The sequence below is a fragment of the Aristolochia californica genome, unplaced genomic scaffold, assembly GCF_029961685.1.
Source record: "Aristolochia californica isolate CCGP_79_NKW_82.1479 unplaced genomic scaffold, dmAriCali1.0.hap1 SCAF_7, whole genome shotgun sequence".
NCBI lineage: Eukaryota > Viridiplantae > Streptophyta > Magnoliopsida > Piperales > Aristolochiaceae > Aristolochia > Aristolochia californica.
In genome coordinates, this window is record NW_027182268.1 from 11,696,465 (window position 1) to 11,715,554 (window position 19,090).

Here is a 19,090-nt window from a genome sequence, read left to right on the forward strand (position 1 = left end):
CAGAAGCACTAAAAAGTTGACTCTTGGCAATCTTAAGATGAGGCTTAACATTTGCATACAAATAGCAGTAATTAATGCTTCCTTCTATTTGTCTTGGATAGAAATATCAGTAGTGGAGGGCTGAGCTAACTTTCACTCTTGAAGAAAGCCTCTAAAGCGGGCCAAATACACATGAATATTTTCTCCTTGTTTAGTATTCAAAATTCTTTGGAGAATATCATAGGGCCTATGTAGTGTGTATTTGGGCATAAGTATAGTTTAGCACATGTCTCCCATGCTATTTATTAGCCAAACAATTACCAAAGTATCATTCTTCAGCCATTTCATATAAAAAATATCATCTTCATCAACAGGGGGTCCTCGGGTAGTGAGGACACCAAGTAGGTCTTTTGTTATAAGAAACCTCTGAATTGATTTGGACCAACTCATAAAATTTGATACCCCACATAAGGGTATGGTGGTGATTCTCAGTATTGATATTCATATTTTCGTCAGCCATGATAGGCTCTTCTTCAAAAAAAAAGTCTAATAATAACACCAAGTAGCACTTCTTCAATCAACTAGATGTACGGGAAAAATTTAGCATCAATTCTAAATTATTATTCTTATTTTTTTTAAAACCACTCATAAGAGGCTCAATAACAATCTTCTATATCAGGGAACTCTTATCCCATGAAAAAAAATTCATTATCTGATAATGGACTGCTCTCGGAAAACAGAATTTCCAAACTGATAAAATTGTTTTGATAGCTCCATCTAGATAGAGAGGCATGCATATCCATAACATAATAAGATGAAAGAATTCACATATTCATCCTTGAATCATCTTCTAAATTCGAAAACCAGTAACATAAAAAAAAAAAAAAAATTGAACACTTATCTCTCGGCTTGTGTTCTTCCATCATAAAAGAGCCTTCTTTGAGTGGTGTTGATCATCACTTCTCAAGAGCAATCCTTTGATGAGGGATCCTAAATATAATGCTCTGATACCATGTTGAATTTAGGATCCCTTTTCCATAATTCCAAGCAAGAGAAACAAGAAAACAAAAAGAGAAAAGGGAAGAAGAGCTTTCTGGTAGAGAGAAGAGAAAATAAAAGAGCAAAGAGAGGTTGCGCCAAGCAAGGGAGAGAGAGAGAGTAACTCGAGAATCAGATGTGTAACTTGATTAATTCCGAATTATAACACCTCTATTTATAATCGAGGAGGAGGTAGAGTCCTTATACAACTTGTCTTTCAATCCTAATTACATTCCAACTCTAACTCTTTAATATAAGTCTATTCAAACTAAACTACTAGAAGACTAACTTGAGTTGAACTAGGAGTCCTTCTTCATTCACGTGAATATAAGGGATAATCCAGCTTGTAACATTAACCTTGTGGGTACCTCATGATCTCCCAGCGCACCTTGATAAGTGTACCAGCTTGTGAGATATTTGTGGGTCCCACTTGATCTTTAAGTCTTCTAACTCAATTCAGCTTGTACTTCCTGATTCCTTAATTCGTGCTTGCTTTGGGTGAGGACACTTCTTGGTGTCCCACGTCCTCTAGAACTCTACTTGATGTCCCAAGTCCACATGGAGGGTCCCACCAGCTCGAGCACCATGGTGGCTCCAACATTGAAATTTTATAAGAAAGTGATTTCTAATTGATCCTACACATGTGTTAAATATGGATTTGCATGTTTGAAACATGTTAAATATGCAAATGACCTATGGATCCAAACCTCATTAAATTCTCAAGTTTGGGAGCGATGGGATATTTACCTGAGTCAAACAAACCATTATCTTGCCCATTTACAAAAAAGTTGACTTAACAATCATAGATGATTGTTAACTGATATATCGGTCAATCATTGTAACGGGCTATATTTTCGTAAGAAATGTCTTATGGATATGGAGTCAACACTCAGTTCAAAATTCCCCCGCCTCCCCCTTTTCTCAATGATTGGAAAATCGGATATATAAAAAATAGAAAAAGTTTACAATCCCTAAAAGTTATAGACACTTATTGGAATTATCTCTCTTTACATTTTTGCATTTCCATTTTTTATGAATACTTATTTCTTAAATCAAAACTAGACATTTCATTTTTCCCTTTATCTCTCGTAAATTAAAAATATAAGGCAAATAGATCTCAACAAAATGAAAATTTTAGAGTTTATGTATGCAAAAAATTTAGTACAACAACAAATGTAAGAAAATAAAATTTATTCACACACCACTTGTGAACACGAAAGTTTGGATATCCAAGTTTTGGAAATTCCACTAGTTCAACCCCAATGGCTTGGATTTTTATAAGAAAGAGATTTCTATTTGATCCTGCACAGGTTTTAAATATGGATATGCATGCTTGAAATGAGTTAAATATGAAAATGACCTATGGATCCAAACCTCATTAAATTCTCAAGTTTGGGAGTTGTCGGATATTTACCTGAGCCAAACAAGCCATTATTTTGCCCATTTACAAAAAAACCGACCTGAAAATCATAGATTATTGTAAAAGTGATTTATCGGTCAATCACGCGTAACGGTCTATATTTTTTTATGAAATGACTAATGGATTGGGAGTCAACACTCAGTGCAAAATTCCTTCGCCTCCCACTTTTCCCGACGATTGCAAAAACAGATAATTAAAAACTATAAAGAGTTTAGTAACATACACTTTTTAAAATTATCTCTCTCTACATTTCTGCATTTCCATTTTTTATGTATACTTTTTACTTAGATTAAAACTAGACTTTTCACTTTTCCCTTTATCTCTCATAAACCAAAAATATAAGGCAAATAGATCACAACAAAATGAATTTTTTTAGTTTAGGTATGCAAAAAAAATTAGAAAAACAAAAAATGTAAGCAAAGAAAATTTATTCACTCACCACAAATGAACACAAAAGTTTTGATATCCAAGTTTGGGAAACTCCACTAGTTCAACCCTAATAGCTTGGAATTTTATAAGAAAGAGGTTTCTAATTGATCCTACCTATGTTTTAAATATGGATATGCATGCTTGAAACATGTTAAAGATGAAAATGACCTATGGATCCAAACCTCATTAAATTCTCAAGTTTTGGTGCGGTGGGATATTTACCCGAGTCAAACAAGCCATAATTTTGCCCAGTTACAAAAAAGTTAACCTAACAATCATAGTTGATTGTAAAGAGAAGTAACGGTCAATCATTCATAACGGGTTATATTTTTTAAGAAATGACTTATTATTTTGGAGTCAACACTCAGTTCAAAATTCTTCCGCATTCCCTTTTCCCGACCATTGCAAAACCTGATATATAAAAACTAGAAAGAGTTTACAATCCCTAAAAGTTACTGACACGTTTTGAAATTATCTGTCTAAAAATTTGTGTATTTTAATTTTAGATGTATACTTTTTTGTTAAACCAAAACTTGAGTTTTCACTTTTCCCTTTATCTCTCCTAAACAAAAAAGAAAAGGCAAATAGATCACCACAAAATGAAAATTTTATAGTTTATGTATGCAAAAAAATTTAGAACAACAACAAATGTAATCAAAGAAAATTTATTTAGACACCACAAATGAACACAAAAGTTTATATATCCAAGTTTGGGAAATTCCACTAGTTCAACCTTTCATTAAGCTTGGAATTTTATAAGAAAGAGATTTCTAATTGATCCTTCACCTGTTTTAAATATGTAAATGCGTGGTTGAAATATGTTAAAGTAGAAAATGACCTATGGATCCAAACCTCATTAAATCTCAAGTTTGGGTGTGGTGGGATATTTACCCGAGTCAAACAAGCCATTATTTTGCCCATTTACAAAAAGTTGAACTAACAATCAGAGATGATTGTAAAGTGATATATCTGTCAATCATACGCAACAGACCATTATTTTTTAAGAAATGACTTATGGATTGGGAGTCAACACTCAGTTCAAAATTGCCCCTCCTCCCACTTTTTGACGATTACAAAACCTGATATATTAAAATTTGAAAGAGTTTACAATCCCTAAAAGTTACTGACACTTTTTTGAATTACCTTACTCTACATTTGTGCATTTCAATTTTAGATGTATAATTTTTTCTTAAATCAAAACTTGAGCTTTCACTTTTCCTTTTATCTCTCGTAAACAAAAGAGAGAAGGGAAATAGATCACTTCAAAGTAAAAAGTTTAGAGTTTATGTTTGCAAAAAATTTAGAACATCAACAAATGTAAGTAAAGAAAATTTATTCACACACCACAAATGAGCACAAAAGTTTTGATATCCAAGTTTGGGAAATTCGACTAGTTCAACCCTAATACCTTGGAATGTTATAAGAAAGAGGTTTCTAATTGATCCTACACATGTTTTAAATGTGGATATGCATGCTTGAAACATGTAAAAGATGCAAAGAACCTATGGATCCAAACCTCATTAAATTCTCAAGTTTGGGTGTGGTAGGATATCTACCTCAGTCAAAGAAGCCATTATTTTTCCCATTTACAAAAAATCAGACCTAACAATCATAGATGATTTTAAAGTGATTTATCGGTTAACCATACATAACGGGCTCTATTTTTTTAAGAACTGACTTATGATTTGCGAGTCAACACTTAGTTACTAATTCCCCCGCCTCCCCTTTTGCAGACGATTGCAAAACTTGATATATAAAAACATGAAAGAGTTTACAATCCCTAAAAGTTATAGACACTTTTTGGAATTACCTCTCTCTACATTTGTATATTTCCATTAAAGGTGTATAGTTTCTTCTTCAATCAAAACTTGAGTTTTCACTTTTCCCTTTATCTCACCTAAAAAATAAAGAAATGACAAATAGATCACAACAAAATGAAAATTTTAGAGTCGATGTATGCAAAAATAATTTAGAACAACACTCAGTTAAAAATTCCCCCACCTCCCACTTTTCCTGACGATTACAAAACCTGATAAATAAAAACTAGAAAGAGTTAATAATCCCTAAAAGTTATAGACACTCTTTGGAATTATCTCTCTCTATATTTGTGCATTTCCATTTCAGAAGTATACTCTTTTTTTAAATCAAAACTTGAGTTTTCACTAATCCCTTTATCTCTCGTAAACAAAAAAGATAAGGCAAATAGATGACAACAAAATGAAAATTTTAGAGTTTATGTATGCAAAAAATTTAGAACAACAACAAATGTAAGCATAGAAAAATTATGGACACACATCAAATAAACACAAAATTTTTGATATCCAAGTTTGGGAAATTCCACTATGTCAACCCTAATAACTTGGAATTTTATAAGGAAGATATTTCTAATTGATCCTACACATGTTTTAAATTTGGATAAGCATGCTTGAAACAAATTAAAGATGTAAATGACCTGTGGATCCAAACCTCATTAAATTCTCTAGTTTGGGAGCGGTGGGATATTTACCCGAGTCAAACAAGCCATTATTTTGCCTATTGAATTTATGGAAAAGTGAAATACTTCATTGACATCAATAACTTATTGTAATCAGAGTACATGAACCTCTATTTATAATAGAGGAAGGTAGTAGAGTCCAATTACAATAAAATTACCCTTGTCCCAATTACACCCAAACTCTAACACTTAAGGTAAGTCCTAACATAATTAGGTAACTCAATATTGATAAAAGACAAATATAAATTAAACTAAAAGACTTCTTGGTCGTGACCCTAAGATAAAGATACTTTAGTGAGTCATTCTTGATCTTCCAAATGATGTGATAAGGATGCCAGCTCTTGGTCATCATTGTGGGTCCTACTTCTTATCTGCTTGGGCCCATCGTGTGGGCCTTCCTTGGTCATGTGGCCCATCTTATAATAATCTTACATATGTCGGCCTTCCTTGGTCATTTGGGCTTGATCTTATCTTCCAACACTCCCCCTCAAGTTGGGGGTGAGAAAACAACTTGAACTCACAGCTTGCTTCAAATGATGTATAAAATATTTTTGTATAAAATGGTACATCTTCCAACATTCCCCCTCACACTGTTGTGTCCTTCCATGAGGCCCTGCGGCATTATAAGTGAGTGTAAAAATCACTCCTAGCCTGTAAGCCATTTCTTCATACTCCAGTCTTAATGTTGGATGAAGGGCACACTCCACTACTATTAGTAGTGTGTCTATCGGCATTGCTCTGAAGTGTCCACCACTGTGGCCCTCCACAAGACAACGACTCTCAAGTAGTAGGAGACACAAAAGCCATTATAGGGGGGAGGCTAACATAGATTTAATCATAAGTTCCTCCATCATGGACTTCCAATCACAAATAATTTTCATCTTTTTGACGGGGATGAAGTTCCTCCGTCTTGGACTTCCAACCACGAATAATTTTTATCTTTTTGAAGGGGATGAAGTTCCTTCATCGTGGACTCCCAACCACAAACAATTTTGATCTTTTTGATGGGGTAAAATAAATGATGACATGAGGCCACCTCTTCTTCAATAATAATGTGCCCAAAGAGACATAATAGCAACGGCTGAATATAACACAACCATCTTTCAACACATATAACACGAACCAAATAATAAACTTTGTAAAAGAACCCATGAGATAATCCGATATAAAAATTTCTTCTTTGATGCACAAGCTTCATCTTTTGTGCTCCCCCTTTCTTGAATATTTTGGTCACATAAAATTATCCACAACGTAAGGAATAAAATACCTCTTTCTTCTTCTTCTTCTACTTCTCCCCCTCAAGCTGAGAGGTAATGGCAGTGATCCCAACTTGAACCAAATATCGTAGAAGTAGAAATAATCCAAAATAACAGAGATTTGTAAATAAGCCCTCAAACCAAGGAGAAGTGAGATATGTTCCTGATATATCAACTCAAACAATGATGCAAAACAATCGGCATAAATTCAGATTTTTCAATACAATAGGATACCAGCATGACCTTTGATTCTTCCAATTCGAATATATCTTTCAATATAGATTAGATTGACATGGAAATTTTTTCCTTATGAAAGTAGAATTAAATAAATTTCATCCAAGTATAACTTCTCTTCATAAAATATAATTTTTCAGAAGATAAATAATCTTATATATTTTAGTCTCTGTTATCTGGCCAAACTAAATACTATTTCTCCTATTTTCCATAATGCCCATTGACTCTTCAAAGATCAATATCTCCTTATAATAAAATCATACCTGAGAATTGGTTGAATAGGTAAAAAATTAGACTTACGTATCTTTCTTTTCATATATAATTATCCATATAAATTCTCTTTCTTGATATCATAAAATACCTCAGAATTTGAAGCTTTCTACTGCTGCTCGAACCTCTTTTTCAATCTGACCTTTGCTGGTTCAAATATTGATTTATCTTTGTAGATAACTCAGATAAAAAATTAGTTGAATAGGTAAATAAATAGACTTACAGATATTTCTTTTGATATATATTTCTCCATATAAAGTCCAATTCTTGATAGCAAAAAATACCTCGGAATCTGAAGTTTATTGTTGTTGCTTGAACCTTTTTTGCAATCTGACCTTTGCTCGTTAAAATATCGATATATCTCTGTAGATAACTCCGATTGGAACAAATAGGTTTTATTTCAAAAGTAGACTCAAATATATTTCCGTCAATATATAATTTTCATTATAAAAAACTATTTTCAACTGATGTGATAAGGATGCCAGCTCTTAGTAATCCTTGTGGGTCCTACTTCTTATGGCCTTGGGCCCATCCCATGGGCTTTCCTTGCTCGTTTGGGCTTGATCTTATCTTCAAACACTGCCCATTTACAAAAAAACTGACCTAACAATCATAGATGATTGTAAAGTGATTTAACGGTCAAACATGCGTTACGGGCTATATTTTTGTAAGAAATGACATATGGATTGGGAGTCAACACTCAGCTAAAAATTCCCCCTGCCTCCCCCTTTTCCCGACGATTGCAAATCCTGATTTATAAAATCGAGAAAAAGTTCACAATCCCTAAAAGTTACAGACACTTTTTGGAATTATCTCTCTCTACATTTGTGCATTTCCATTTTAGATGTATACTTTTTTCTTAAATAAAAACTTCAGTTTTCAGTTTTCCCTTTTTCTCTCGTAAACAAAAAAGATAAGGCAAATAGATCACAACAAAATGAAAATTTTAGAGTTTATGTAGGCAAAAAATTTAGAACAACAACAAATTTTAGAGTTTATGTAGGCAAATGACCTATGGATCCAAACCTCATTAAATTCTCAAGTTTGGGTGAGGTTGGATATTTACCTGAGTAAAAAAAAGCCATTATTTTGCCCATTTACAAAAAATCTGACCTAACAATCATAGATGATTGTAAATTGATTTATCGGTGAATCATGCGTAACAGGCTATATTTTTGTAAGAAATGACATATGGATTGGGAGTCTACACTCAGTTCAAAATTCCTTCGCCGCCCAGTTTTCCCGACGATTGCAAAACTTGGTATATAAAAACATGAAAGATTTTAAAATCCCTATAAGTTGCATACACTTTTTGGAATTATCTCTTTCTATATTTGTGCATTTTTTATTTTAGAAGTATACTTTTTTTTAAAACAAAACTTGAGTTTTGACATTTCCCTTTACCACTCGTAAAACAAAAAGAAAAGGCAAATAGATCACAACAAAATGAAAATTTTAGATTTTATGTATCCAAAAAATTTAAAACAACAAGAAATGTAGGCAAATAAAATTTATTCACACACCACAGATGAAGACAAAAGTTTCGATATCCAAGTTTGGGAAATTCCACAAGTTCAACCCTAATTGCTTGGAATTTTATAAGAAAGAGGTTTCTAATTGATCCTACACATTTTTTAAATATGGATATGCATTCTTGAAACATGTTAAAGATGCAAATGACCTATGGATAAAAACCTCACTAAATTCTCAAGTTTGGGTGTGGTGGGATATTTACCCGAGTCAAACGAGCCATTATTTTGCCCATTTTCAAAAACGCTGACCTAACAATCATTGATGATTGTAAAGTGATTTATCGGTCAATCATGCGTAACGGGCTACATTTTTTAAAGAACTGACTTATGATTTGGGAGTCAACACTCAGTTCAAAATACCCCCCCCCCCCCCCCCCCCCCTGCCTTTTTCCAAACGATTGCAAAACCAGATATATAAAAACTTGAAAGAGTTTACAACCCCTAAAAGCTACTAACACTTTTTTGAATTGTCTCTCTAAATTTGTGCATTTCCTTTTTAGATGTATCCTTTTTTCTTAAATCAAAACTTGACTTTTCACTTTTTCCTTTATCTGTCCTAAACAAAAAAGAAAAGGCAAATAGATCACAACAAAATGAAAATTTCAGAGTTTATGTATGCAAAAAAATTTAGAACAACAAAAATGTAAGTAAATAAAATTTATTCACACACCACAAATGAACACAAAAGTTTTGATATCCAAGTTTGGGAAATTCCACTAGTTCAACCCTAATAGCTCAGAATTTTATAAGATAGAGATTTTAAATTGATCCTCCACATGTTTTAAATATGGATATGCATGCTTGAAACATGTTAAAGATGCAAATGACCAATGGTTCCAAACCTCATTAAATTGTCAAGTTTGGGTGTGGTGAATATTTACTCGATTCAAAAAAGCCTTTATTTGGCCCATTTACAAAAAAAGTTGAACTAACAGTCATAGATGATTGTAAAGTGATATATCGTTCAATCATTCGTAATGGGCTATATTTTTATAAGAAATAACATATGGATTGGGAGTCAACACTCAGTTCAATATTCCCCCACCTCCCACGTTTCCCGACGATTGGAAAATATGATATATTAAAACTTGAAAGAGTTTAAAAACCCAAAAAGTTATAGACACTTTTTTGAATTATCTTACTCTATATTTGTGCATTTCCATTTTAGATGTATACTTTCTTCTTAAATCAAAACTTCAATTTTTACTTTTCCCTTTTTCTCTCATAAACAAAAAAGATAAAGCAAATAGACCACAACAAAATGAAAATTTTAGAGTTTATGTATGCAAAAAATTTAGAGCAACAAAAATGTAAGCAAAGAAAATTTATTCACACACCACAAATGAACTCAAAAGTGTTGATATCCAAGTTTGGAAAATTCCACTAGTTCAACCTTAATAGCTAGGAATTTTATAAGAAAGAGATTTATAATTCATCCTATAGTTCTTTTAAATATGGATATTCATGCTTAAAACATGTTAAAGATGCAAATGACCTATGGATCCAAACATCAATAAATTCTCAAGCTTGGGTGCGGTGGCATATTTACCCGAGTCAAACAAGCCATTATTTTGCCCATTTACAAATAAATTGACCTAACAATCAGAGATGATTGTAAAGTGATTTAGTGGTTAATCATGCGTAACGGGCTATACTTTTTTAAGAAATGACTTATGATTTGGGAGTCAACACTCATTTACAAATTCCCCTGGCTCCCCTTTTCCTAACGATTACAAAACCTGATATATAAAAACTACAAAGATTTTAGAATCCCTAAAAGTTACTGACACTTTTTGGAATTATCTCTCTCTACATTTGTGCATTTCCATTTTAGATGTATACGTTTTTCTTATCAAAACTTGAGTTTTAACTTTGCCCTTTTTCTCTCCTAAACAAAAAAGAAAAGGCAAATAGATCACAATAAAATGAAAATTTTAGAGTTTATGTATGCAAAAAAATTTTAACAACAACAAGTGTAAGCAAAGTAAATTTATTCACAAACCACAAATGAACACAAACGTTTTGATATCCAAGTTTGGGAAACTAAACTAGTTCAACCCTAATAGCTTGGAATTTTATAACCAAGGGATTTTTAATTGATCCTACACATGTTTTAACTATGGATATGCATGCTTGAAACATCTTCAAGATGTAGATAACCAATGGATCCAAACCGCATTATATTATGTAGTTTGGGTGTGGTGGGATATTTACCCAAGCCAAACAAGCCATTATTTTGCCCATTCACAAAAAAAGTTAACCTAACAATCATTGATGATTGTAAAGTGATTTATCAATCAATCATGCATAATGGGCTATATTTTCGTAAGAATGACTTATGGATTGGAAGTCAAAACTCAGTTAAAATTCCCCCGCCTCCCTCTTTTCCCGACGATTGAAAAACTGATATATAAAAACAAGAAAGAGTTTACAATCCCTAAAAGTTATAGACACTTTTTGGAATTATATCTCTCTACATATATGATTTTCCATTTTAGATGTATTCTTTTTTCATAAATCAAAACTTGAGTTTTAACTTTTCCCTTTATCTCTAGTAAAAAAAAAAGACAACGCAAATAGGTCACAACAAAATGATAATTTTAGAGTTTATGTATGCAAAAAATTTAGAACAACAACAAATGTAAGCAAAGAAAAATTATGGACACACATCAAATAAACACAAATTTTTTTATATCCAGATTTGGGAAATTGTACTATTGCAACCTAATAGCTTGGAATTTTATAAGAAAGAGATTTCTAATTGGTCCTACACGTGTTTTAAATTTGGATAAGCACGCTTGAAACATATTAAATGTTCAAATGACCTATGGATCTAAACCTCACTAAATTCTCAAGTTTGGGAGTGGTGGGATATTTACCCGAGTCAAACAAGCCATTATTTTGCCCATTTACAAAAAAGCTGACCTAACAATCATAGATGATTGTATAATGATTTATCGGGCAATCATGCTCAACGGGCTATATTTTTGTAAGAAATGACTTATGGATTGGGAGTCAACACTCAGTTAAAAATTCCCCCGCCTCCTCCATTTCCCAATGATTGCAAATCTTGATAAATTAAAACTAGAAAGAGTTTACAATCCCTAAAAGTTAGAGACACTTTTTTGAATTATATCTCTCTACATTTGAGCATTTTCATTTTAGATGTTTACTTTTTTCTTAAATCAAAATTTCAGTTTTTACTTTTCCCTTTTTCTCTCATAAACAAAAAAGATAAAGCAAATAGATCACAACAAAATGAAAATTTTAGAGTTTATGTATGCAAAAAACTTAGAACAAAAAAACATGTAAGCAAAAAAAATATATTCACACACCACAAATGAACTCAAAAGTGTTGATATCCAAGTTTGGAAAATTCAACTAGTTCAACCCTAATAGCTTGGAATCTTATAAGAAAGAGGTTTATAATACATCCTACACTTCTTTTAAATATGGATATTCATGCTTGAAACATGTTAAAGATGCAAATGACCTATGGATCCAAACATCATTAAATTCTCAAGTTTGGGTGAGGTGGGATATTTACCCGAGTCAAACAAGCTATTATTTTGCCCAATTACAAAAAAGCTTACCATACAATCATATTTGATTGTAAAGAGATTTATTGGTCAATCATGCGTAATGGGCTATATTTTTGTAAGAATTGACTTATGGATTCGGAGTCAACACTCAATTAAAAATTCCCCAGCCTCCCACTTTTCCCGACGATTGAAAAACCTGATAAATAAAAACTAGAATGAGTTTACAATACCGAAAAGTTACAGACACTTTTTGGAATTATCTCACTCTATATTTGTGCATTACCATTTTAGAAGTATACTCTTTTTTTTAAAATCAAAACTTGACTTTTTATTTTTCCCTTTATCTCTCGTAAACAAAACAGATAAGCCAAATAGATCACAACAAAATGAAAATTTTAGAGTTTATGTATGCAAAAAAAATATAACAACAACAAATGTAAGCAAAGAAAAATTATGGACACACATCAAATAAACACAAAATTTTTCATATTCAAGCTTGGGAAATTCCACTATTTCAACCCTAATAGCTAGGAATTTATAAGAAAGAGGTTTCTAATTGATCCTACACATGTTTTAAATTTGGATAAGCATGCTTGAAACATATTAAAGATGCAAATGACCTAAGGATTCAAACCTCATTACATTATCAAGTTTGGGAGAGGTGGGATATTTACCCGAATCAAACAAGCAATTATGTTGCCCACTTTGAAAAAAGTTGACCTAACAATCAAAAATGATTTTAAAGTGATTTATTGGTCAATCATGCGTAACAGGCTATATTTTTTTAAGAAATAAATTATGGATTGGGACTCAACACTCAGCTAAAAATTCCCCCACCTCCCCCTTTTCCCGACGATTGCAAATCCTGATATATAAAAACAAGAAAGAGTTTACAATCCCTAAAAGTTATAGACACTTTTTGGAATTATCTCTCTCTACATTTGTGCATTTCCATTTTAGATGTATACTTTTTTCTCAAATCAAAACTTCAGTTTTTACTTTTCCCTTTTTCTCTCGTAAACAAAAAAGATAAGGCAAATGTATCACAACAAAATGAAAATTTTAGAGTTTATGTATGCAAAAAATTTAGAACAACAACAAATGAAAGTAAAGAAAACTTATTCATACACCACAATTGATCTCAAAAGTTTTGATATCCAAGTTTGGGAAATTCCACTAGTTCAACCCTAATAGCTAGGAATTTTATAAGAGAGAGATTTATAATTCATCCTACACTTGTTTTAAATGTGGATATTCATGCTTGAAACATGTTAAAGATGCAAATGACCTATGGATCCAAACATCATTAAATTCTCAAGTTTGCGTGCGGTGGGATATTTACTCGAGTCAAACAAGCCATTATTTTTTCCCATTTAAAAAAAAACTCTTCGTACAATCATATATGATTGTAAAGAGATTTATTGTTCAATCATGTGTCACGGGCTATTTTTTGTAAGAAATGACTGATGGATTGGGAGTCAACACTAAGTTAAAAATTCCCCCGCCTCCCACTTTTCCCAATGATTGCAAAACCTGATAATAAAAACTAGAAAGAGTTTACAATCCCTAAAAGTTACAGACACTTTTTGGAATTATCTCTCTCTATATTTGTGCATTTCCATTTTAGAAGTATATTCTTTTTTTAAATCAAAACTTGAGTTTTAACTTTTCCCTTTGTACGTAAACAAAAAAGATAAGGAAAATAGATCACAACAAAATGAAAATTTTAGGGTTGATGTATGCAAAAAAAATTAGAACAACAACAAATGTAAGAAAAGAAAATTTATTCACACACCACAAATGAACATAAAAATTTTGATATCCAAGTTTGGGAAATTCCACTAGTTCAACCCTAATAGTTTGGAATTTTATAAGAAAGAGGTTTCTAATTGATCCTGGACATGTTTTAAATACGGATATGCACGCTTGAAACATATTAAAGATGGAAATGACCTATGGATCCAAACCTCATTAAATTCTCAAGTTTGGGTGCGGTAGGATTTTTACCCAAGTCAAACAAGCCATTATTTTGCCTATTTACAAAAAAGGTGACGTAACAATCATAGATGATTGTAAAGTGATATATCAGTCAATCATGTGTACTGGCCTATATTTTTGTAAGAAATGACTTATGGATATGGAGTTTCCAATCCCAAAAAGTTGCTGACACTTTTTGGAATTATCTCTCCCTAAATTTGTAAATTTCCATTTTATATGGATACTTTTTTCTTAAATCAAAACTTGAGTTTTCACTTTTCCCTTTATTTCTCCTAAACAAAAAAGAAAAGGCTAATAGATCACAACAAAATGAAAATTTTAGAGTTTATGTTTGCAAAAAATTTTAGAACAACAACAAATGTAAGCAAATAAAATTTATTCACACACCACAAATGAACACAAAAGTTTTCATATTCAGGTTTGGGAAATTCCAACAGTTCAACCCTATGAAAGAGGTTTCTAATTGATCCTACACATGTTTTAAATATTGATATGCATGCTTCAAACATGTAAAAGATGCAAATGACCTATGGATCCAAACCACATTAAATTCTCATGTTTGGGTGAGGTGAAATATTTACCCGAGTCAAACAAGCCATTATTTTGCCCATTTACAAAAAAGCTGAGCTAACAATCAATGATGATTGTAAAGTTATATATCGGTTAATCATGCGGAATGGGCTATATTTTTGTAAGAAATGACTAATGGATTGGGAGTCAACTGTTATGCACACAATAACATTATTATTTTAGTGTTTTCTTTAATTTACTTTATTTTATTTCAGTTTTAGGTCATAGGGGTATTTTTGGAATATTTTATTTATAGGGGTATGTTTAGAATATTTTATTGTAAACCCTAACCGGATGAACCCTATTTAAGGGGTAAGACTAATGAGAAATACAAGCATTGAAGTATTAAGAATTAGGTTAAATCTAGCGTAGAGAGGCTAAGAGTTCTCCTCAACGAGCTCTAGGGTTTTCAAGCTTCCCTTTGGCTTGATCTTCGTTTTCGTCTTTCCCATGTCTTCCTACTACCCCTATGGTAATGCTTGGAAGACCCCTAACCCGTGGCAAATTGCAGATCCTCCCAAAGAATCCACGTGTCAGATACGGGACCGTAACAACTGGTATCAGAGCGGGAACAGAATGGGTTATTCTATATCCCAAGATAGATGGATCATTATGGATAAGGAATTGGAGAAAATACGAGCACGGTTAGATGCTTCCATTGAACGTTATGGAAGGGAGAAACTTGTTGTTGCAGCAAAATAGGTCATACGACCTCAATTCTCTATCTCGGACGGGCAGAACGGCCCATGGCCGGAAAAATCAAAAAATTCGTCTCGAGAGGCGGACGCAGAAAATCAACAGAAATCAGTCCCTAACACCTGCTCACGGCAAAGGGCCAATGGGGAAAATTTCCGTTCCGCACGGGAGGGGAAAAATTTCCCGACCATTCCCACCGGGAAATATTTCCGAGAGTCTGTCTCGGCAAAATTCCAATCGGCGAAGCCTCCAAGGGCTTCTAGTCACCGCAAGGGCAGCATGAGACTCCGTCGGTGATAATTCTGCCCTGTTTGGGGACATTCCAACAATAGAATCATCAACATTCCAGCAGAAGATCGTCGGAGATATTTTTTTAGAAGACCGTCGGCGACAATTCAGCAGAAGACCCGTCGGCGACATTCCAGCAAAACCGACGGTGATATTCCGAGAGCCCTCTGTCTTGGCAACTCTCCCATCGGCGAAGCGAAGCCCCAATGGGCTGCTCTTCATCACCGAAAAATCAGGCGATTCTGTGGGTGCCGGGAGAGAGGAAGAAGAAGCCAATTGCCGGACTTCGTCGGTGCCGTGAGGAATGGAACTGCCAGCCGCAGAGTTCGGGAGCAGCCGAAGGAAGACGACGACTCCCGATTAAATTTTCCTAACTTAGGAAAATTTAATCAGCCCGCTCCGCTGAGTCGCAAGCCGGACCGGGTTCCTGAACCGGGTCAACCCAGGTTAACTCGGACCCCCCCCAAAAAAAAAAGAAAAAAGGAAGCGGGCAAACAGAGGGGGCGTCATAGCTTTCGCGGATGCTACTTCAGCACCGGTGAAGACGTCGGCATACAGACACTACTTCCGAGCTTGAGGACAAGCTCGTTTTCCAAGGGGGGTGTAATGTTATGCACACAATAACATTATTATTTTAGTGTTTTCTTTAATTTACTTTATTTTATTTCAGTTTTAGGTCATAGGGGTATTTTTGGAATATTTTATTTATAGGGGTATTTTTAGAATATTTTATTGTTAACCCTAACCGGGTGAACCCTATTTAACGGGTAAGACTAATGAGAAATACAAGCATTGAAGTATTAAGAATTAGGTTAAATCTAGCGTAGAGAGGCTAAGAGTTATCCTCAACGAGCTCTAGGGTTTTCAAGCTTCCCTTTGGCTTGATCTTCGTTTTCTTCTTTCCCATGTCTTCCTACTACCCTATGGTAATGCTTGGAAGACTCGTAACCCGTGGCAGATTGCAGATCCTCCCAAAGAATCCACGTGTCAGATCCGGGACCGTAACATCAACACTCTGTTTAAAATTCCCCCACCTCCCACTTTTCCCGACGATTGCAAAACCAGATACATTAAAACTGGAAAGAGTTTACAATCCCTAAAATTTACTGACACTTTTCTATATTATCTTACTCTAAGTTTGTGCATTTCAATTTTAGATGTACAATTTTTTCTTAAATCAAAACTTGGGCTTTCACTTTTCCCTTTATCTCTCGTAAACAAAAGAGACAAGGCAAATAGATCACTTCAAAATGAAAAGTTTAGAGTTTATGTATGCAAAAAAATTAGAACAACAACAAATGTAAGCGAAGAAAATTTATTCACACACCACAAATGAACACAAAATTTTTTATATCAAAATTTGGGTAATTCCACTAGTTCAACCCTAATAGTTTTGAATTTTATAAGAAAGAGGTTTCTAATTGATCCTACACATGTTTTAAATATTGATATGCATGCTTGAAACATGTTAAAGATGAAAATTACCTATGCATCCAAATCTCATTAAATTCTCAAGTTTGGGTAGGGTGGGATATTTACCCGAGTCAAATAAGCATTATTTTGCCCATTTACAAAAATATTGACGAAACAATCATAGATGATTGTTAGATGATATATCGGTCAATCATGCATAACGGGCTATATTTTCATAGGAAATGACTTATGGATATGGAGTAAACATTCAGGTTAAAATTCCCCCGCCTCCCCCTTTTCCCGACAATTGGAAAACCTAATAAATAAAAACTAGAAAGAGTTTACAATCTCTAAAAGTTACGGTTACTATTCGGAATTATCTCTCTACAGTAGTGTGTTTATATTTTCGATGTATACTTTTTTCTTAAATCAAAACTTGAGTTTTCACTTTTCCTTTTATCTCTCATAAACAAAAAAGATAAGGCAAATATATTACTACAAAATGAAATTTTTAGAGTTTATGTATAAAAAAAATTTAGAACAACAACAAATGTAAGCAAAGAAAATTTATTCACACACCACTAATGAACACAAAAGTTTTGATATCCAGGTTTTGGAAATTCCACTTGTTCAACCCTAAAGGCTTGGAATTTTATAAGAAAGAGATTTTTAATTGATCCTACACATGTTTTAAATATGGATATGCATGCTTGAAACATGTTAAAGATGCAAATGACCTATGGATCCAAACCGCATTAAATTTTCAAGTTTGGTTGAGGTGGGATATTTAGTCGAGTAAAAAAAGCCATTATTTTGCCCTTTTACAAAAAATCTGAGTTAACAATCATCAATGATTGTAAAGTGATTTATCGGTCAATCATGCATAATGGGCTATATTTTTGTAAGAAATTACCTATGGATTGGGAGTCAACACTCATTTCAAAATTCCTTCGCCTCCCACTTTTCCCGACGATTACAAAACCTTATGTATAAAAACTAGAAAGAGTTTAAAATCCCTATAAGTTACATACACTTTTTGGAATTATCTCTCTCTATATTTGTGCATTTCCATTTTAAAAGTATACATTTTTTTTAAACAAAACTTGAGTTTTCACTTTTCCCTTTATCTCTCGTAAACCAAAAAGATAAGGCAAATAGATCACAACAAAATGAAAATTTTAGAGTTTTTGTATCTAAAAAATTTAGAAAAACAAGATATGTAAGCAAAGAAAATTTATTCACACACCACAAATGAAGACAAAAGTTTAGATATCCAAGTTTGGGAAATTCCTTAAGTTCAACCCTAATTGCTTGGAATTTTATAAGAAAGAGGTTTCTAATTGATCCTACACATGTTTTAAATATGGATATACATGATTGAAACATGTTAAAGATGCAAATGACCTATGGATCGAAACCTCATTAAATTCTCAAGTTTGAGTGAGGTGGGATATTTACCCGAGTCAAACAATCCATTATTTTGCCCATTTACCCAAACGTTGACCTAACTATCATAGATTAAAGTGATTTATTGGTCAATCATGCGTAACGGGCTATATTTTTGTAAGAAATGACTTATGGATTAGGAGTCAACACTCAGTTCAAAATTCCCTCGCCTCCCACTTTTCCCGACAATTGCAAAACCAGATATATAAAAACTAGAAAGAGTTTACAATCCCTAAAAGTTATAGAAACTTTTTGGAATTATCTCTCTCTCTATTTGTGCATTTCCATTTTAGAAGTTTACTTTTTTTTTAAATCAAAACTTGAGTTTTCACTTTTCCCTTTATCTCATGTAAACCAATAAGATAAGGCAAACAGATCACAACAAAATGAAAATTTTAGAGTTTATGTACGGAAAACAATTTAGAACAACCATAAATGTAAGCAAAGAAAATTTATTCACACACCACAAATGAACACAAAAGTTT